Genomic DNA, 23433 nt, shown 5'->3' with positions numbered 1-23433 from the left:
CTTGCTGTCAAAAATGTAGAGGCAAGAGTTTTGAGCTTGTAAATATACTTGTTTGTATGTGATGGGTTATTATTAAAAAAATAAAATATTTTATCCTGTGAAAGTGAGCATTTTCAAGTAATGTATCTCCTGCTAATTGTAAATTTTAAATTCCCTTGAATGATTCTTGCTTACTGTAGCTAACAATACCTAGATTGCATGCACTATACATAATTAATTATTTTATCCTGGTTAAATAAGAAACCTTCATGGGAACTGGGCGTTGAAACTATTTAAGGTTAGTATTCGCCACAAAATGATGTTTTCTCTGTGAACATTAAGTTGAAAGGTAAGAACTTCTTTTTTTTTTAACCAGAAATATTAAATAACTATTGTTAATAAAAATGAGAGAGACGTGCTTGACAGTTCATAGGCATTATCATACCGGAACAAGAACCCATCTTTCTAGAGTGTTTCTTACAAATTTTCCAAGAACCCCTTTGGGTGGTCTGCAACATTTCACATTTCTCTGTGTCTGGCTATAGGAATCTTGTCTGTGAACAGCAATAATATGAAGAAATGTACCATAACATGTTCCACCCTGAAAATCCACAACTTTATTTTTAAACCAGAACTTGCTAAAATCCATTTTTCTAAGAGGAAAACTGAGTAAAGGGACATAAAAGTAATTTTTAAGGGAAAAAAACAAGTGAAAAAACTTTATCTCAGCACTGAAAAAGAAAATAAGGTTTGAATTTTCTTGAATTCTTTGAGTTCAACTAAAAGGAGAGTCTTACTTTCCTTTAGTAATGTTCTGGCAAGACAATGTTTATCATAGGTTACTGAAACTATAATCTATGAGAGTCAATAAAAGAGGAACATGGTAGAGCCTTTAATAGTGTTACTTAGGGTAGCATATCCTAGAATTTTTGTTGCAGTGCCACACAGAGGAAATGAAAATATTCCTATTGCATTTTGGGTAAACAGACAAGCTGCTCCTGGCCGGAGACTACTGATCTGGGGTCTCTCTGAGGACTGAAAAAAAGAATATCAATGTCTCAACACAGTAATGGGACATAAGCCAGCAGGCAAGATTGATGCTAATATTTGGTTGTAGTATAAATCTATATTTTTCACTTTATTTTGAAATTTACATACAGACATAGATAAGTAAAGGTTGGTAAAATTTGAACCTAGTTGAGGATAATCTGCTGATGTGGCTCAAAAACCATCCTATAGAATCAAAATATGAAATACTGAGACACAGCATTCAAAATAGTTTATGGTTATTATAACTTTGCTGTTGAGAAGTGACCAAAACTTTAAGCAAATTAAGACATTATTTAAGCATTTAGTATAGTAAACTCACAAAGTCATTAACACTGTAGGATTTATAAATTAGTTGTAACTGCTTTCTTTTTTTTAATTGACAGTAGCCATGTGTGGGGGAAGAAAATTTAAGTTTATACATGTGGAATGAAAAGTTTTATGTACAACTGCTTAGGAAATTTTTAGTTGAAATGTTGGTTAACATGGTTTATTCTGAAAGAGATACTAATGGTACTGAGACCAGTTTTTGACACAAATGGAGATTTTTATGATTCAGGGATCAGTATTAGAGAAATTTCTTGGTTGCTAAGTGGATCTCTGAATGCAAAATGTAGCTGGTTTCTTTTTCACTTTATTTCTGAGAATAGGTTACTTTACACATACTTAGATAACAATCAGAGTTAGGAATCTTCTGTTTGCATGTGTAGAAAGCACACTTCCTGTTTAAACCAGGAAGAGACTTCACCGGCTCATGTGATTGAAAGTCCACTGGAAGAACTGGCTTTAGGCATGGCTTGAACTGCTGGTGTCCATGACATGACAGGTCCAGGTCTTTCTGTCTTCAGTTCTTTGCTTGGTTTCTTTGTTCACCTCATTCCTGTGTGGCCCTAAGCTGTCTACCAGTTATTACAGGCTTCCCTATCTCTATTTCCTGTGGTGGGAGTAAAGCATGTCTGTCCCAGCGTGCCTTTAAAAAAAAAAATGCCTAAGTTAATTTTTTTAATTAATTGCATTCCTAAGAAATCCGACTGGATTAAGTCACATGGTCACCCCTAACCCAATCACCATGGCCAGAGAAATGGAATGCACTCATTACTTAGCCTAGTTTCAAACCCCTCCCCATACTTGCAATGTGATACCAGTGAACTACATAAGTCACCAAATGGGAATTTATGACTGTTAGAATTATCTTTAAGAAGAATGGATGCTGGAGACAACCATTACATGGTGAATCTTAGAAATAGGAGACTTTAGGGGCGCCTGGGTGGCTTGGTTGGTTAGGCGTCCGAATTCGGCTCAGGTCATGATCTCATGGCCCGTGAGTTCGAGCCCTGCATCAGGCTCTGTGCTGACAGCTCAGAGCCTGGAGCCTGTTTCAGATTCTGTGTCTCCCCTGTTCATGCTCTGTCTCCCTCTGTCTCAAAAATAAATAAACGTTAAAAAAAAAAAAAAAAAGAAATAGGAGACTTTAGAATCTTTAGCCAAATGCCTTTCTGATTGATCAGACTTTACAAAACATTAATGTAAAATGGTCATTTAGTCTCTAGGGGTCCCATTTATGACAGTGAGTCACCATAACCTGTTTGATTTTTGAACGGTTGTGTTGGGAAAGGCTTTCCTTACATTGAGCAAAAATTTGCTTCCCCTTGCCCTTCATCCATTGGACCCTATTTTGCCCCTAGTGGCCACAAAAAGTAAATTCAATTCTACAATGCAGGCTTTCTAATATGTGTTAAAGTAGTTAAGGTAGTCATCCTTAGTCTTTCTTCTCCAAGCTCAAGGTGCCCCATTCTCTCATCTGTTATTGTTGTTGAAATGTTTAAAACACCCTCACTTTTTTGGCCTCTCTTCTTTGTATGAATCCTGGCTAATCAACTCCAAACTCAGACACGCAGTTCCATATACTGACATAAAGACTTCCAGTGTGGCCATTGGAAAGTGTTTTTTTGCTCATATGTGTGAGCAGAAAGATATTGAGGAAAATAAGGCTACACCTTGTGAAGAATAACTTTAACAGCAGTCTATAGAAGAAGCCAGTTCCAAAACTGATTACCTAAAATAAATGATCTGCAGCTAGAATGTGTGCAGAAAATATGTTTTGGAACATGATTTCTCAAAACTCTAACCATTAATATTGGGTTTAATTACTGATTTTTTGTGTTGGAGGCATGCTATTTAATTTGTAAAACATTATGAATTGTTCGTATTTTAGTAAGTAAGTGCTTAATAATATCTATAATACAATATATATACTATTTTGTTTTTGAAGATAATTCTTTTTATTTTGTCTTATAAAAGTGAAAGTATTACATCAAGATGCTTGGTCAGATTCTATTTGTCATGAGAGAATTCTCAGTTCTCTTCTAAATGTACATGTTCTCCAGCAGAGTGACAACATCCCAGGATATACAACTTGAAACACTTGAGTATCATGAAATATTTACACTGATATTAACTCTGAAAAGGACTGTTGCCCATCAGACACAGAAGTGGGAAGGAGTTGAGCACTGATTTAAGGAAAGCCTCTGATGAGGTATGTAATGCCTCCCTCTTCATCCAGTTCACCACCAGGCCCTTTAACCTACTTGCACGGTATGCCGCAGGCACATTTTCTCTCTTCCAACTTCACTACCACTGCTAGTCCACGCATCATCCCAGCCATTTGAGACTCCTGCAGTGACCTCCAAACTGGTCTCTTCCCATCCTCCAGTCCATGGTCCAATAGCAGCCAGAGAAATTTAAAATGCAAATAGGATCATGCCCCTCTTTACTCATAAAAACAGTCTTCAATTGCTTTTTATTGGACCTAAGATGATACAAAATCCCTCACAGGTCTGTGAGACTGTGTCTACTTGTCCAAGCCCATATTTCTCCATTCTCTTCGGTTGTTCAGTATATTCCAGGAATACTCATTTTCTTTTAGTTCCACTACTGAAATAAACTCTTCTGCTTCAGGGCCTTTGCATATGCCCTCTTTGCTGCTTGGCATACTCTCCATTTCTTTGCCTGGCTACCTTCTACTGATCATTAGCTCTCACCCTGAGGGTCCTTAACTCTCCATTCTTCCCTAACAGCCCATTTTCAGATCCTATGTTTTATTCTCTAGTGGTATCCTCTACCTTTCTTTCAAAGCACCTATGTGTGTACTGTTAGACTGTTTGAAATCCACCTCAGTTGGTAGACCACAAATTGCAGGAGGAGTGGGTTGGCTCACTACTGGATCTCGAGGGTATTTTTGGGCTACATGAGTTTGAATCCCTGTGCCCTCACTTGGCAGCTATACCTTGAATGCTCAGCCTCAGTTTTTTTTCCCTGAATGATAGAGAATATAATAATGTTTTTATAGGATTTTTGTAAGGATCAAATTTCAAATTCCATGTAAAGTGCTATATGGAGTGCTTCTCATGTAATAAATGTCAATCCATATTGGTTATTACTATATTATTGCTTTTAGGATATATTTAGTTATTGTAGGCAAAAGCCACTAGGAAATTATTTCAGTTCCTTGAATAATTCTAAAAAGTCTCTAGAAAAGCTGTTTTTATACAAGTTAGAATAACACTTAAAAAAGTGTTTTTAACTGATAGCCTCACTGTTCTGTTTTTTTATACTTGTCAAATATTTCAACTTAGCAATGCTAATACAAAATTTAACCTCTGTTTCAGAGGTTGTCTTAAAATATGTTGAACTTTTTTTTTTAATGTGAAGATTATGTATATACATATATATATAAACTTATATATATAATATAAAATTAATATATATATATTATTTTCAGATGCTTTGAAAAATAATCCATTGTTACTTTTTATTTTTATGCTGAGATTTTTTTAGTTTAGCAGATTTCAAACACAGGGCAAACTGGTTGAACCTCTTGACAAAGACATCTTGTTTTTATAAACTTCAACTGTTGAATAATGATAATTTTCCTTTGTTCTTTCTCTCTCTTCATAATGGGATTTTCATAGGGGAGCTTTTAATACCTCTGGTAAGATCTATACAGTAAAAATACTGCTCTGTGTAAAAGGGTTATGACAGTGTATAGATTTTCACTGTCAGACACCTTCCTTTGGGTAAATATTTATATGAAATGGGGCACAGAATTTAAAATAGCCCTAAAGAAGGTGCATGCTCTCCTTGACAACAACAACAACAAAAAAGTTTGTGTATTAACAGTTGGTTTAACAGTGTCTGGCATAGAGAAATAAAGACAAAAATATACTCTGGTCCTGTAATATTTATAGCATTGCCAGTTTAACCATTGTGCCCTATTTAGGAATATTTCTTGAGTGAATTTTATTTTCATGTCCAAGAACACAGTCCCGAGTTGGTGGCAGAGAAGCTAACTCTCTGCAAAAGGCAACAGAATACACGTCTGTATTCTTCCATGAAAGACAGGGAGGGAACTCACATTGCTGAAATCTTAAATTCTTGAACCTCCTGACACAGAAGATGCCTATAACAATGGGGGCAGCCACTTGGAAATGTTGTGTTATGCTTAATACGCTTTTGTAATAAACACTGTCTTCATGAGTTTATAAATGAGAAAGGCAAGTGATTCCATTCTGTAATTCTGAGTAAGGCATGTCCACATATGGCAGCGACGTGTTTGTGTGGCATGCCTGTTGTTACAGAATGAGCTGTTCCACATAATGTGCATATTCTAGATAGCTGGAGGCCCAGCTACGAGGCGTGATCACTTTATATTGTGAATCTTTCTCATATTTATATAGCCTTTGCTTTAAATGCTAAACACTAAAACTAATTGCCATTGTACTATAAGTCTGTCAAAAATGCACACTCTCTTGACTTACTCAGAGTTTTACCTGTCATAATTTCGAGACTTGAAGACTCGATGTTCTCACAAGAACATCACTTTCTTTTTTTTTTTTTTTTCAACATTGATTTATTTTTGAGAGATAGAGACAGAGTGTGAGCAGGGGAGGGGCAGAGAGAGAGGGAGACACAGAATCCAAAGCAGGTTCCAGGCTCTGAGCTGTCAGCACAGACCCTGATGCGGGGCTTGAACTCAGGAGCCGTGAGATCATGACCAGAGTCGAAGCTGGACTCCCTAACCGACTGAGCCACCCAGGCACCCCACGAACATCACTTTCTGAACTGCAGTGTGTTAAAATTTGTGAACACATTGGCACTTACACTGGAGGACACTAGACTGCCACATACAAAGCTTTTAAGGTTGTTTTCTTTCACTTTTAAGCTGTCTTGTCACTTTTAAGTGCTCTGTCAGTGTGTGTGAGTACATGTGCCTCTAGTTCCATCTTCCCTCTGTTTTTAATCACCTGTGGGTTAGAAAATTTCTTACAATTATTTCCAAAATAAGAGGGGGGCACTTGGGTGGCTCAGTGGTTAAATGTCCCATTTCGGCTCAGGTCACTATCTTGCCACTTGTGGGTTTGTGCCTTGCGTCAGGTTCCATGCTGACGCTGTGGAGCCTGCTTGGGATTCTCACTCTCCCTCTCTCTCTGACCCTCCCCCCACTTGTGCTTTCTCTCTCTCTCTCTCAAAATAAATAAACTTAAAAAAAAGAGTAAATTGGCTTCAAGTGATTACATAAGGACTATCCTAGGCATCAAGCATGAGAACTTACTTTTCTTCTTTTATTCAACAAATATAAATTGAATGCCTACTATGTGCTCATTGTTGGACAGGGGGTACGATGGTGAGAATGGTCTCTGCCCTGGGCGGGGGGGGGACACGCATATGCCAAGACCCATACTGTAACTGAGAAGAGACCCCTTTGCCTACCTGTTAAAGAAAGCACCACAAAAGAGGCATTGCTTGGACGTGAATTTTCAACAAAAAATCCTGACAGAATAGTTTTTCAGATGAATAAGGTAGTGATAATGGCGTCAGGCTGGAGGAGATGGAAAAGTAAGAATTCCAAATAAAAGTTTGCCTCCTGTCTCCCCATCACTCCAATTCAGCCTCCCCAGAGAGCTCCTCTTTTCCTATTGATTAATGTGGATGTTTGGCTTCTGACTGAACACTTCTCATGTCATTCAGCTTACTCTTCCAACGTCATTCCTGGCTGTCATTTCTATTTCTTGGAGATGACTTTTCAATCATTTAGACGTGATTTTTAAATGTTCTGTCTCTAGAGCATCATCTCTCTTCTCGCTCCAGACCTTTATATCTAAATGAATGCTGGACATCTACTTTCATGTCTGACAGACATTTCAAGTTCAACCTCCCTCTAGATCTGATTCTCCTCCCGAGTTCTTTACCTCAGTAAGAGGCACCACTAGACACATCTAATCAGTTTCTTAAACCAGAAATCTTGGCTTTTTCCTTGCTCCTTCTTTCATCAGCTCTGTTCAGTTCTTCATCTTCATTTACTTCTGTTCATTCCCAGTCACCAGTTTTATTCAGGACACAGTATATTCCTATATTGCTTTAAAAACCTACTAACCAGTCTCTGTCTAGTTCTTTCCCACTAAGAGCTGTCTTCCACAATGCAGCCAAAAGGATCTTCCTAATAAAACAGATCAAATCCTGTTACTCACCTAATTTAAACATTTACTGATTTCTAGTTGCCTTCAAGATGAACCTCTGGATGGCTCTGCCCTTCCATTCTCCTACCTCTACTTGTCACACCTGGCCATTTATGTATTCTTTTCTCCCTGTGTGAAATGTATCCCCATGTATTCACCTAAGTGTAATCCTTCCTCCGGGAAGCTTTTCTGGTCTCTTTTACTAGAGTAAAGTATTCTTGCTATGTGCCGTCTCAATGATTGTACCTGTGGGGTTTTAATTTTTAGAAGTGACTAAATGGCATCATAGAGAGGCTAATGCCATTGAAAGATTTTTATTACTTACATTTCCAGAGAGGAAGGGGCATACCATGCCATGCACAGCCACATGGGGAAGCACCAGTGTCAGTCAGGAAGAAAAAAGAATGAGGAGAAGGCATAGGTCACAGCCTTTTTTGTGTTTTCTGTGGGAAAGGCAAAGCAGGCCAAATAGCTTAGAACTGGTTAGTTTGAATAATTCTTGTGGGCTTTGGGGCATAGGAGTTGTCCTAGTTGTCTGATACCTGGACTCATGTTGATTTAGGGCAGGAGAAATCTTGGTTTGGAGGGTGAGGGTTAGATAAAGGAGGTGGTTGAGGGTAAGGACTTAGGATTGGTCAGTTTGTATATGAAAGGAGTGCTCTCAGGCCTGCTGTTTATCCTGTTAGGAATTAGCCACCACTAGGAGGAACAGTCTTTCTCCAACCAGTAATCCTCACCCCCTCCAAGATGTCAAAACATTATGAAATATAGAAAATAAAAACATAGTTAATACACTACTCTATTGCCCGTTGCAGTACAGTTCATATTTCACTGTATTGTTTACATCTCCCAAACTTGCTCCTTGTAGGTTTCTTGAGAGCAGGGGTCCTGTCTGTCTTGTTCACCACTGTAAGCCCAGGGCCCAATGTGGTATTTCTCACATGATAGATGCTCAGTAAATTTTAGTGGAATGAAAAAATGAGTGGACATCTTTCTGCCTGGTACATGTGGTTAGTGTTTAACCAGGAAAACACTACTTTTTCTGAATATAGATTTGGTTATATCAGTTAATTGAGTAAATTTGAGTTAATTGAGTATATTTTCATTTGGTTTAAACGTGAGGGTCTTTTTCCTCCAAACTAAGTAAAATTTAGTCTAGGTCAGTGTAGTGTACATTACGTAAAATTCTCTAAAGACAGCAATACATCTTTATGTTTCCTGTGTTAGCTGGTGGTTACTAGGAGAGATTTTGCCCTGTGGGGATATTTGACAATGTCTGGAGATGTTTTTGGTTGTCACAACTGGCGTCTAGTAGATAGATGCTAGGGATCCTGCTAAACATGCTACAATAAGCAGGACAGCCCCTCATGACAGATGCTTATCCAATCTAAAATGTCAGTAATACTGTTGTTGAAAAGCCTTCTTTTAGAGGATAATGTGTTTGACAAGTTTACCTGAAGAGACTTCACACAACCAACCTTGTCCCCTGACTCTCCCATGAAGCGATTACAAGTTAACTAGCTGATATCTTAGAGGTAAATATAGCAGCCCTGAAGGGAAGAGTAGTTTATAGAGAAGGAGACATCACAAGCTACAAGCAAGGGGTTCAGTGTTGGGATAGATACCTTTCCAGTTTGAAAGGAAACCTAACTGGATTGAGATATAGCATGACAACATTGAGGGCTGAGCTTAAGATGAACACCAAAGCTATAGGCTTTTTAGCTGACAGTTAAAGAGTATGACTTGAAGTAAACTGGGCGCCTGGGTGGCTCGGTCGGTTAAGCGTCTGACTTCGGCTCAGGTCATGATCTCATGGTCTGTGAGTTCGGGCCCCGCGTCAGGCTCTGTGCTGACAGCTCAGAGCCTGGAGCCTGTTTCAGATTCTGTGTCTCCCTCTCTCTCTGACCCTCCCCCGTTCATACTCTGTCTCTCTCTGTCTCAAAAATAAATAAACGTTAAAAAAAAAAATTAAAAAAAAAAAGAAGTTAACATAAGTGATGTGGGGGGAAGGGAACAACCATAGAGAGCTTATAACTTCAGAATTGCTCTCTTTAAAATTGGGAGTTGTCTTCTCAGGCCAACATGCTGCCACTGATCAGAGCAATGCTGTCACACCTTCTTGGAACAGTCTTCCGAACTTGTGTCATGTTCTTTTGACAAACATCAGAGGTTGCAAACATTGCCCTCTAATGCAGGAGTTTAAATTTAGGGGAAAAATCAAGTTATATGGACCTGTATATGGCAAATAAGGAGAATAATCCACGTTCCTAATGCATCAGAGGTTGCAAACATCAGAGGTTGCAAACATTGCCCTCTAATGCAGGAGTTTAAATTTTGACAAACATCAGAGGTTGCAAACATTGCCCTCTAATGCAGGAGTTTAAATTTAGGGGAAAAATCAAGTTATATGGACCTGTATATGGCGAATAAGGAGAATAATCCACGTTCCTAATGCCATGCTCATAAAAACTGAGGATGAGCTATAAATTAAATAAATCTGACTCTAAAGGCAATTCTAAAAGAAGTTCTAGAAATGTCTTGAGCTAAGTCAACATCACTGGAGGAAGTTTGGGGAGAAATGTTCATATTGAGGCATGAGTGTTAGCAAAACATTACTTGATAGTCATGTTGCTTTCAGTGCTACAAATATCTGGAAGTATGAATATGTGTGAACAACCAAATTTCTGATAGTGAGAATATTTAGCACAGGTCTTATTACACTTTTTATATACTGAAATTTAATTTTTTTAAAACATTTTTAAACAATGTCTACACCTAACGTGGGGCTCAAATGTACAACCCTGAGATCAAGAGTCGCCTGCTCTACTGACTGAGCCAGCCAGGTGCCCCTTAAAGTTTAATTTTGAAGCTGACACCACACTTCAAATTTAGAATTTCTACTTTGGCAAGGAAGTATTTAATTTTTTCCCTCAGACGTTAGCTTTACTTCGGCCGTGTAGGTCTGATCTAGGATAGCTTTTCAGTGTCAAATCAAGTGCATGTTTAGTGCATTGTAACGGACTAGGAGAGATAGGTATTGTAACAGAAGAATTAATGAAATTAGAAGTCCATTCCTGGTACCGATACATGGCAGTTTTCCTAAGACTGTCCCGATTTTAAAACTGAAAGTCCTGCTTCCTGGGAAACTCGTCAGTCCTGGACAAATCAAGACAGTTACCCACTCCCAGGTTCTTAGCTAACTCCTCCATTCTTTTTTGGACTATCTGCAGTGAAAACAAAACAATGACTCTTGGTAGTAAATAAAGGAACAAGGACACATACCAACTTGAGTCAAACAGCAACATTCCTTAGCTGAAAGTAAGTTGGGCTAATCACTAACTTTCATGCTGATGCAAACTGAAGTCAAGTTCTATTTAATGGTGATGGTGATGGCTAGGGCCATGTTTTACCAACCAATGACAGAAACAGTTACAAGGATAATAATACAATTGGGCAAGTTTTACCCACCATGCTTATTATATTTTTGTTGTTTAGGAGATATTTTGACAACTTATGTCCTTGGGCAAGGAAATAATTGGCTTATTTAGTCCTTCAAAGGCTTTTATGTAGTTCTAACAATTATCTATGATGCCTTAAAAATAAATTATGGGTGGAGTTTGAGTCAACACTAAAAGTATACATCATTGAGAGGGAATTTAGGGTTATATAGATAGGGGAGAGGATGGTGTGGTGGTTAAGCACGAAGTCAGGAGGAACTGTGTTTGTATCCTGCCTTACCACTTAAGAGTGTATAACTTTGAATTAGTTGCTTGCCTTTCTAAACTTCAGTTTCTTCATAAAACAAACAACAGGCACAATTATGGTACCTGTCCCTTGGACTTGCTGTTTATTTAATGATAAGGAATATATAATGCTGTGCCCAGCACATAGTAAGGATTTAAGAAATGTGAGCCATTATTATTTTCACCTACCCAAGTTCCTATAGTAGTATATCCTGACTATATTAAAAAAATTTTTTTAAGTTTATTTATTTATTTTGAGAGGGAGAGAGAGCACACATGTGCAAGCAAGCAGGGGAGGTGGCAGAAAGAGAGGGAAAGAGAGAATCCCAAGCACATTCTGTGCTGTCAGCACAGAGCCCAACACGTGGGTTGAACTTATGAACCATGAGATCATGGGCTGAGCTAAAACCAAGAGTCGGATGCTTAACTGACTGAGCCACCCAGGTGCCCCTATTCTGACTATATTTTAGAGTCAGGTTGTCTCTTTAATTCCTTATTTCTTATCCATTGCTCTTTGCAGTAGGATTTTTTAAATTATTTTAAAATTATTTTAAAATTATTCAAAGAGCATAGAGAATTCTGATAAAAGATGTTTTACTATATACCAGTCTAGGTTCCAAAGATCACTGTCGTGTTACTATAGGAGAATATTGATAGAAATAAATCGCCCATGACTAAAACTCTTTGTAATTGTCCCCAAAACAAGATGAGTTAAGGAAGAAAGAAAAGAAATTCTAAAAGCTAAGACTGCATACTTAAAAGGAAAAAAAAAAGACTTGAATTAATAACATTGGAACCAGATTTGAACTACTCTCTAGTAGTTCAAGATACTGCAATGACTTTTTGAATATCTTTAGTTTATCTTGCAAGGCAGGATACACTGAAACATACATTACTTGGGACAAGAAAGTAAGATGTGTTATTCTTATCTATTAAGCTAAAGATACTAGAAACTAAGACATGACATTGCAGGGTCGTTACTACACAGGTTTTAAAAAGCAAGATGAGAGGCACCTGGGTGGCTCAGTCGATTGAATGTCCGACTTCAGCTCAGGTCATGATCTCGTGGTTTGTGAGTTTGAGCCCCACATCAGTCTTGCTGTTGTCAGCACAGTCTGCTTCATGTCCTCTGTCCCCCTCTTTCTGCCCCTCCCCCTCTTGCACATGCTCTCTCTCTCTCTCTCAAAAGTAAACATTAAAAAAAACAAAAAATAAAAAATAAAAAGCAAGCTGATAGGCCCAAAATTGTCCTATATAGCTATCTTCTAAAGTTCTATAATATACTGACTTCAAAATTAGGGTGCTATATATATGGAAGCAAAATAGTCAATAATTTATCCCTCAAAAGTTTCTCTTACAGCTGGTTTGAAAACAGCTGTTTGACCAAATAACACTTTCTTGAAAAACACGAATAGGAAAGTACCTGGAAAAAGCAAGATGTGTTCACTGTAGGGCATTCTAGATAAAGGTAGGTTGAGATCATGTCATCTACCAAGATAATCAGAGGTAGACTGAAAGAAAAGAAATGGGAAGGACAGGCACACAAAACAACTTCCATCCAGAAACTTCTCTACATAAAATGCTGTAAGTAGCTCCAGATGCCATAAACTTAAAAGCATGTGTTCTTCTGTGGTGTATATGGGTTTTATTTTCCATGTAGGACCTGACATTGATGGTTTAGAAAGAAAGGTAAGACATCAGGCAGAAACAGCACTTTCTTGCCAAATGAGGGCTCAAGCAAGACGTGCTATTTGGTAAACTCCAGTGCTCTTTTGAAAACAGCTGACATGATCAGGAGAGGTCACTGACTTTCTCGTTCTTTCTGTGACCCAGTTTTAGAAAATTGCCACCAAAAAAAGAAGAGAAGAGGTATCAGAGGATGTTACAGTCTGGCCTTCAGATCCTGGGTTAGGCTCTGCCTTCCTGTATGAGTCCTGAATACCGTTGCTTGCTCTCCATTGCATTCTAATTATAAAACTAAAGTAGTAATTGGTTACTCCTTTCATGTTTTTCAAACTTCATTAAAATTGCTCTAATACATTTTATGTCTTCATTAATATTGTTGGAGATTGTAAAATCCTAGAAAGTTACACTAAAGTGTGTTTAGTCTCCTTATAATTTCACTCTAATGTTGTAAATCCATTATAAAATAATTTAGTATGTTGTCTTTTCTAAATCTTTTATATAAAGGGCAGAAAGAATTCTATGAGTATTTCAAGAATAAATTCAATAAAAGGCTTTTATTTTTCTATTAAAAGCATTATGATTAAAAGAAATACATTTAGGCTAGGACTTTTGGGTCAAGTACTTTGAGCTGACCAATATTTTACTGAATTGATTGTCTTGCTCTCGTGTAGCTAGAAGTTTGATCAAATACCCTTCTTAATCTCTGTGTTCTATAAAGATGAATTTTTTTTTACTGTTTAAAACCTGGTGTTTCAAATCTTTAAAAAAAAATACACTTTTAGGCTTCAAGTCCATTTAATTTATCTTTAAGCAGATTGACTTAATTCTATGAACTTCAGAGTCTCTAGTGATAAACTTCTCCACCATCTCTGTATTATCTCTTTTATAGCCAGATGGGGAAAATGGTTTACATCAGGCACAATGTATATTTGAACAATAAGGTCACAAGCAGAGTTATATTACCTTTTATGGGCAGTGAGACATGTAATGTGTTGCAGCTTTCTCTTTTAAGCTACATAGCAAATCTGATACAGCACTTTGTTTTAATGCCTGGATTCCCATATGATATTATTTCCTAAGCATATTCATGTCAACAACCTGAGCCTTATTAAAGCAACATTTCCTCTTGAAATGTAGAGGAGGAGGATGGCCTTCAGTTCCAGTCCTCCTAAGCTTGATTAAAGCCACCTGAAATGAGTTTATTGTCTCACACTCTGCTCTTCATCCTCTGTTGTCTTCAGCTCTCTCTGTCCCTATAAGGTTGGAATCAGTATAATATTAATAATTCCCAGAGGTGCCTGGGTGGCTCATTTGGTTAAGTGTCTGGCTTCGGCTCAGGTCATGATTTCATGGTTGGTGAGTTCAGGCCCCCCTTCGGGCTCTTTGCTGTCAGTGCAAAGCCTGCTTAGATTCTCTCTCCTCCTCTCTCTCTGCCCTTCCCACCCCCCGAAAAATAAACATTATAAAAAAATAAGTCACAGCCCTAAAGAAATAATCATCACACTTCTGCTTTAGGATCTATTCCTGTGTTAAAAGGCAATTTCAAACTCTATGGATAATTAAAACAACAATGAAAGCAACTTAAGGGAATGGAACAGTTTAATTCTAGCCTGCAGGATATGTTTTAAGTTTTAGTAGGAAGTGCTACCATAGCATTGTGTGTGTGTATGTGTATATATATATATATATATATATATATATATATATATACACATATGTATACAATTTTAGGAGGACAGGGTAGGTTAGGAATTGGCATGATTTAAATAATACCAAGAGACAGGATGCCATTATCACCATAGTCTAAACTGCTTTTCATTTAATGTCACCCTAGCTTTGGGGGATCTGATTAATATTTGGTATTTCCAGCAAAAGATAAAGAATTTTACATGTCTATAATGGTCCAAAAGGAAACTTCTTTGGCTAGTTAACTCTATAAGCAAAAGAAAAAAAACCCTCATTCCCCACTCTACCCTCACCCCCCACCCCCCACAGAAATTATATAAAGAGAGCTACAAAGTGGTTGGTTTAGAGCTTTGTCTGGTTTAATATAACCAACTGTGCTTTATTAAAGATGGAGCTTTTAAAGTTAATTGATTGCACTAATATGATCCAGGTTGTTACGATCCTTGTTCATAGGAATTAAGAACAAATTAATCAAGTACAGGATAAAAATTAGCAGTAGGAATGAAAGGTAAATTTTCTTAGGTAAGAAAGGAAGTGGTTGGGACATGAAGTGCTCAAAGGCAGGTTTTACCACAGTGATTCTCAGACTCCCAGAGTGCTTTGCAATCACATGGTAGGCTTGTTAATACCACAGATCACTGTCTCCACGCCCCAGGGGTGAGGTCCGATAACTGCAATTTCTAATAAATTCTAAGATCCACACTTAGAAAACACTGTTCTACCAAAACAGGCCCTCCTGGGTTGGATGGCAAACTGAGTGCTCTCCTGCCAGTGCTCTTAGGCCCAGGTAACATCCCTGTGCTGACCCCGAAATGAAAAGGGGGGATTTTCTCCTTCAAATGCCATGTTCCTGGAATCATGATCACTGCCCACTTTCTCTTTTTATTCCAGAAGCATTTTCTCCACTATGTCCATCTCCAGACTATACGTGGGAATCTGTACAAATATATAAGTTTTCATTACAGTGTGAAGGAATTGATGTATGTAAATTTATAATCAAGGTAAATTATAAACAGGCCATATCATGTTATTTGCTTAGCTTGGCACAACTTAAAGCATTGGGTAAGCACTTAGAATAGTCCTCTCTGGTTAGTAGTTGAAGGATCTTTATTTATCCACCAACCCCCGCCCCCCCCCCCCCCCGCCCCGCCCCGCCCCAGAGTTTTAAAACAACAAAGCCTGGGTCCCCTCTCAGACAAATTGCATAAAAATCGCTAAGTGGGGGCTTGGTAATTAAAAGCCTTCACGATTGGGGCGCCTGGGTGGCGCAGTCGGTTAAGCGTCCGACTTCAGCCAGGTCACGATCTCGCGGTCCATGAGTTCCAGCCCTGCGTCAGGCTCTGGGCTGATGGCTCAGAGCCTGGAGCCTGTTTCCGATTCTGTGTCTCCCTCTCTCTCTGCCCCTCCCCCGTTCATGCTCTGTCTCTCTCTGTCCCAAAAAAATAAATAAACGTTGAAAAAAAAAAATTTAAAAGCCTTCACGATAGTACTAATGTGCAGCCAGGGTTAAGAACGATTGGTAACTCACTGGTTATCAATGGGGTGATATCACTCACAGGGGTGAAAATTAGTTCTTGGGGGGCAAAAAATATCTTGGCTATTATCATGGTTTGCGGGCTTCCAAAGTGCTGCAGTACCTACACAAGGGTATAGTATATCTGTAGTATTAGCATTTCATGGGATGAGGCAAAATAGGAAAAAAAAATTCTTTAGGAAGTGATTATGAAAAAAGGTTAAGAAATATTGCCTTAACCCTGAAAGACTGCTGTAAGTTTTCCATAATGTTTCTTCCTCTAAAATGCAACATAGAGGCACGTGGGTAGCTCAGCCTATTGAGTGTCTGACTCTTGATTTTGCCTCAGGTCATGCTTCCAGGGTTTTCGGATCGAGCCCCCCATCAGGCTCTGCACTGAGCATGGAGCCTGCTGCCTGCGTAAGATTCTCTCCCTCTGTGCCTCTCCCCCCCTTATGCCACACCCCTCTAAAAAAATGCAACACAAATCCAGTTGAGTGCTGTTACAGGCACATTGGTAGGAAAAACAATTATTAAAAATTCTATTACATGTTGGTCATCTAGCTAGCTACTTTTATTTTATTTTTTACTGTGCATTTATTTCTGAGAGAAAGAGAAAGAGAGAGAGAGAGAGAGAGAGAGAGAGAATCCTAAGCAGGCTCCACACAGTCAGTGCAAAGCCCAAGATGGGGCTTGAACCCACAAACCATGAGATCATGACCTGAGCCAAAATCAAGAGTCAGACACCTAATCGACTGAGCCACCCAGGTACCCCTAGCTAGCTACTTTTAAATGCATTATTGAGTTAATCCTCATTATCCTGTATTTTTCTTTCGGAATATACATCAAACTTATATTTAGTTTAGTTTGATTCTGGCTTCATTCCATTTTCAAAATATTTTATAATGAAAATAATTACTGTCTTCATGAGGCTTATTGAAAAATTCTGTTTGAAGCTGTGAGGCAACCAGGTGGCTTGAGATTTCTTTCACTCTAAACCACTATCAAATAAATGCATTTAATCAATTTTGGAAAGCATAACATTCCATTAAAAGAAATCACAGAAGCAAACAACCACCATATCCTCATCTCAATAGTCTTATTTTTCTAAAGAAGTCTAGAAAATGATCATTTCATTGATTTGTAATACTATAGTTTTCAGAGTAACTTGCCACAAGAAAGGCAAATATATTAAAATACCTGTGGTATATTGCTATTTGCAAGGGTACAAGATTGTTTTAAAAGGTACCCAAGGATTTTGTTATTCAGGTATGGTGAAGCCAACAAATCAGGAGACAATCACCTTTAAAAAGGTAGTTTGTTACTCACAGTTCCCAAGACGAGGAGACATGCCAAGCCATGAAGGACCACAGGGGAAGAACCAGGGTTGGTCAGGAGGCAGAAGGAGAAAGGGGAGAGCATGGGCAAAAGCCTTCAGTGTGGTTTTCCAGCTAAGGATGGGCAAGGCAGGGTGAGAGGTTTAAGTAAGGTTGGATAGTTGGAATCATCTGAGTGCTGAGGGCTGTGGTGGTACAGGAAGGGGGCTGGTCCCTATTGTCTAATACTTGGCCTTGAGATGATTAGAGCAAAGGAGTGCCAGATAGAGGTGCAAGGGGGTTATGGACCCAGGATTGGTTGGCATATCAAAGGTGTGCTCAAAGGCAAGGCAAGTTGTTTACTATCTCTAGGAATTAGCTAACCTGGGAAAGGCAGTCTCTGCTAGTTGGTAAAACCCCAGATGTCCGAGCATCAAGAATACAGAAAATAAAAAAACATATAGTTAACGTAGTTAAATATAGGTAATACAAAGGTGTGTCCCAGAAAGTCAGAGCCATAAACTACTCGGGCTGTGGAAACAGAGGAAGATACTTGAATGTTGTGAAAATAATGTAACCAGGGGACTATTAAGTCTTCTGGTCTACTTCTATCCAAGGAGAAAGTTTTAACCAAGTATGAAGATGTTCAAATCTTTCTTATATTATATACATAACTCAAGAAAAAGCACTTGTCCTGAACAGTGAGACTAGTTGGGAGGAAGCAGATGGCGGGAGGAATTGATAGACATTACAGCCTGGATAATTCTGTCCTGTCTTATTCTGTGTGTGCTTGGCTCATGCAGACACAGTGTGTACTGATGGAAGTTCAGAGCAGACACTTTCTGTTACCGACAGCAGCAGTACATGAAGAAACAGCAAGTTTGTTGGGACCCAACAATGAAAATTTATAGCTTCACAATAGGACCAGGACTTTCATTATTGCTGTAGTAGTTATCTTTACTGTTTAACAGAAGGAAGGCAGCATTGTGTCCTGAAAAGAAACCTCATTGTGTTGTAAAGCAGGCCAAGGCTGAAATTCTAAGTCAGCTCTTTACTAGCTGCATAACCTTGGGCTACATATGCTACTTCTCTGGACTTGGGTTTTTTCATCACAAAATGCAAATTACATCTATTCTTGAGATTGGAAACAACTGAGAAACAAAACATAGGAAACAGATGAAGATTTAAATATAAAATAAAAAAAACCCAAAAAACTGAAGTTGGGGCCCCTGAGTGGTTCATTTGGTTAAATATTGGACTTTTGGTTTTGGCTCAGGTCATGATCTCACGGTTTCAGGAGTTTGAGCCCCACACCGGGCTCCCCGCTGGCAGTGGGATTCTCTATCTTCCTCTTTCTCTGCTTCTACCCCACTCATGCTGTCTCTGTCTCTCTGAAAATAAATAAACTTAAAATCAAAAAAAAAATAAAAAAAACCAAGGTGAATTTGGGGATGTGGCTAAATGTGTAGCCATAATGAGCTTCTTTAATATTTGACCCCAGAATTAAATTTCCTCACCCAATCTCAGGCAAAGCTGGAGAGAGCCCATTCTTTCAAACTTATCACAAGGACCAGTTGAGTAAGATTCTTGGGGGATGCAGAGCCAGCAGGGGATGGCTTGATCTAAGCTTCCTCAGTACCTCCTCCCAGTCTCAACAATCAGGGAGGCGACTCATCCCCCTGCTTGAAGAGTGATTGAGGAAGGGTGAACGAGTCAGTAAGTCCCCACCTCCCTGCCATGGAAAAAGTACAAGTGGGGACTGGAAATCCCCCTTCACTAGTAAGTAAGCATCCTAAATGGAAAGAGATAAAATTCATTAAGACTTCATTTACCATATATGGATTATTCCTTCTCCTGATATTGAAATTCAGTGAAATTGCTGTCTTTTTTGTCTTTAGTTTTTTCCTTCTGAAATATCCAAAACTAATTTTTTTAATGTTTATTTATTTGTTTTGAGAGGGAGGGTGAAGGTGGGGCAGAGAGAGAGAGAAAGAGAAAGAGAGAATCCCACACATTTTCCCTGCTGTCAGCGCAGAGCCTGATGCAGGGTTCCATCCCACGAACCGTGAGACCATAACCTGAACCAAAATCAAGAGTCGGATGCTTAACCAACAGAGCCATGTAGGCGCCCCAATGAAACAAAATTTTTTAATTTATGAGAAAAGGGTCTCTTTTTTTGTTTTGAGAAAAAAGGATGTTCTGTCTGAATCCAAGTTATTTGTAATTATGTATTCTGAATTAACACATTGATTTTATACATGATTCTTGGATTCCACTCCAATAAGACTGCAGATTGGTTAAAATGCCAGAAATAATGTAATAGCAAGCTAAATATGAATATTAAGTTTTACCATTCAGTTGTTCTTATTGGTATTTTAATTGATCACATTGGATGGTAGGTATTTAATTCATCTTTCCAGATAGAACAATTTAGCATATTCTTCATTAATATATGTACAGGTCATCAAAAATTGAGAATTTGGTATTTTCCGGCAATGATACTAAAACATACTATTTATTAAGTACTTTGTCAGGCATTGTGCCAAATGCTTTATAAAACTTTACTTCTAATTGTATACCAACTCTAGAAGGAATTATTTTTATCCCAATTCTATAAAAGAGAAAACTGAAACTCATAGAGAGTTGAGTAATTTTCCCAACGCTACATGGTTTGAAAATAGTAAAGTCAGAATTCTCACTCAGACTCCTGCAATGCCCACATTCTTTCCTTTCCTTTAATAAGTCCTTGGCTTCCCCCTGGGAAGATTCTAATGGGAAAAAAGAAAAAAAGGTCTTGGTTCCATTAGCATAACTACCAGAAGTGACCTTGGAACTTCACTATAGTAAGGGATAGGAAGACGATGCTTTTTTAACCCTCACATATGAGTTTGAACACATTATTCATTTTCAGCTAAAATGTTTGGTTGATTATCCGAACTGTGTTGAGAGTTTACAAAAACATGAAATAAGTTTTTTTGCACTGGTTCTATTTTGAAGTTTTTAATGGGCACACCATTGCTTTTAAGATTCTATAATACCTTGCACTTCTCTCTTCATAGGCTTCATCATTCTTGGCACAAGAGAGGTGCTCATTAAATATTCACCGACTATTTGAAGGTATTAATTGGTGATTAAAGGCACAGGGTTCTCAGAAATAAGTGGTAGAGGTATCCACTTCAGGCAGGAAAAGGAGACACTCCTTGGGACCCAGCCTTTCTCCAACTGTAGCCATTCCTTTTGAAAATTAAAAATTGCTTGAAAAAAAAAAAGGGAAAAAATTGCTTGAAATTGTACACATCATGAGGCTTTCAACACTTCGTACTGTATAGAATATGTTATTTTACTTTCATAATTTGCAAAACCGCCATGCTTATTATAGATTCCTAGGAATTAATATCAACTGCCAAGGATCACTAACGTGAACGTCATAAGCATGAGCTTGAGTACTGGTGAGCTCCGTTGAGAACCAGGGATACTTGGTCCTCTCTAGTAATTTTCCTCTAACAAAGCTCGACCCCTCTGGGCTAGGTGAGGAATAGATCAGAGTGTGAAGAGGTAGGGCAGAGCCCCTGTCACTGGCCTCCTATCCCCCTCATACCTTCCAGAAGGCCAGGATTCCTGCTAGGGCCTTGTTCCTCCTGACACATAGCCCTTGTCTGTCTACACAGTGACTGCTGCTCTTTCCTCAGATCCTTCACCTCCCTTCTCTTCAGTGTTACCAATTACATATGTTCTTTTCATACAGGCTTTACTTGCTGTATTATAAAATCACACTTTTATTTCAGGTTTTAAAAATATTTAAATATATTGATTTTCATGTAATCATATCTTGTGACCTGTACATATCTTTAAAACAAAAAAAAGATATTTTAAAAACTGGAATTTTGCCTACACATGTGCCTTAAATGTCTTCATTATCCAACAGTGGGGACTTTTCCCCAGTTGTTTTCTCTTATTTTTTTTTTAAATTGAGGAAGATTATTCATGGGGAGAGTCCTAGATCCTTTTTCCAAACTGAACATATAATTTGAACACAAATTATAATACAAGAGCACCCTTTTATATAGATTCATGATTGCTGTCTAAAGAATATGTATGTCTCAAATGCAAAAGTGTATTCAATGAAAATGGGCATTTCAATGCCAATGAAATTCTTATTTTTTTAATGTTTATTTTTATTTATTTTGAGAGAAACCATGAGTGGGGGAGGGGCGGAGAGGGAGAGAGAGAATCCCAAGCACTTTTACACTCGGTGCTCATCATAGAGCCTGATACACAGCTTGATCTCACGACCCTGAGATCATGACTGTGAGATCATGACCTGAGTCGAAACCAAGAGTCAGATGTCTAACCCACTGAGCCACCCAGGCGTCCTTTTGCTAGTGCAAGTCTTGACTGAAAATAAATAAGTGTGCAGCCCATCTCTCTGTCCCAGAAGAACACTTGCATGCAATCAGGAAGAGAAGAATGAGCAGCTACAGCAGTCCTAGACATAAAACTGAGCTGGAGGGGAGCATATATATATTCCTAAAATAGATGGAATTTCCACACTCCCCAGATTAACTGTTTAACTGATCAAGTGTCCTTCCATATATAGATACATAGATATGAATATAGACATATGTGTATATCGATATTCATATGTGCATATAAATGTGTCTATATGCATCTCTATATGTATCTATATCTATACACTGGGAAATATGTAAGGAAGAATAATAGGTAACATGTACAAAGTACTTACTATACACCCAGCACTGTTAAAGCACCTTACATTCATTAACTCATTTAATCCTCACAAGAAGTCTATGAGGAAAGTATAATATTGTTCTCAGTTTTACAGATGAGGAAACTGTGGTGTGATTGGATCAGGTAGAGGCCAGCAGTGAGAGCGGTAAAAGAATTCACCCAAGGCAGAACAAAGGAGAAGTTTATTGAATACACTGCGAGGGAGTAGCAGTCAGGACAGCAGAGGGGAGACCATCTGCCAGGAGGCAGTGGTGGGGGGCTGTAGTTAAGGCGGGGAGGTGGGTGAGGAAGCATGGGAATGGACAGAATTTTCCTTTTTTGGAACCTGTGCCTGGGTGTGAGTAACCCATTTGTCAGCGAGGGCTAATGGATATTCTGAGGTGGGTCACCTGATGGGCCTGTTTGTATTCAGTCAGGTGGGCCCTTTTACCTACTCAGGTTTCTACGGCTCAGGTTGGTTGCCTAGAATGGCCTCTACAGAAACTGAGATGTAAGAAAATACATTGCCTAAGATCAGCCAGGTAGTAAGTGATGACTTGAACCCAAACAGTCTGGCTCTAGTCTTCATGTTCTTTTCCACCATCCCAAACTGCTTCTGTCCTCAGAGAAGGTGTAGCATAATGGGAAGTTTAAATATTTACATATGAAATGCTAAATACTTCAATTCCATAATACAAAGCATCCCACATAGTGTGTGTGTGCTTAGATGGTGCATGGACCCTGAGGCAGTTATGGCTGGTATTGAGAGGGTGTGTTTCCCCATATTTTACCGTGGACTGAGATAACCAGGGGAGGCTTTTCAGGAAGGCAAGAATTGAATTGGGTCTTCAGTGGAAGATTTGGAAGAGAGAAACAGAGAACAGAAGGGATTTTAAGGGAGAGAAAGCCACTGTTGAGCCACTGTTTAGAGATCAAAATGCACAAAGCATTATTTACAGGGGAGCAGTAGAAAGACAGTCTGCCCAAAGCAACAGGTTCAAGTAGAGATAGGAGATGTGTTTAGAAAGGTTGCTTATATCCAGATGTTATAAGGACGTGACTATCAGGCAAAGAATTTTGACTTAATTTCATACATAAAGCAGAGTTGGCTAAAGAGGTCAAGAGCAAGAATGGGAAAATGAAAAAAAAAGTATTTGGGGAATATTAGTCTGGCAACCATGTACAAGACAGATATAAGGGATAACAAAAGGGAAGCCTGG

At 38.5% G+C, this 23433-nt stretch overlaps 1 protein-coding gene across 1 annotated transcript in view; it reads left to right on the top strand.

Moving 5' to 3' along the window:
* Positions 1-23433, top strand: part of SYNPO2 (synaptopodin 2) — a 171046-nt gene that overhangs the window by 43689 nt on the left and 103924 nt on the right. The gene's annotated exons all lie outside the window — the stretch shown is intronic.

Source organism: Acinonyx jubatus, chromosome B1 (genome assembly GCF_027475565.1).
Source record: "Acinonyx jubatus isolate Ajub_Pintada_27869175 chromosome B1, VMU_Ajub_asm_v1.0, whole genome shotgun sequence".
In the NCBI taxonomy this organism is placed as follows: domain Eukaryota; kingdom Metazoa; phylum Chordata; class Mammalia; order Carnivora; family Felidae; genus Acinonyx; species Acinonyx jubatus.
This window is presented reverse-complemented; position numbering and strand designations above follow the sequence as displayed.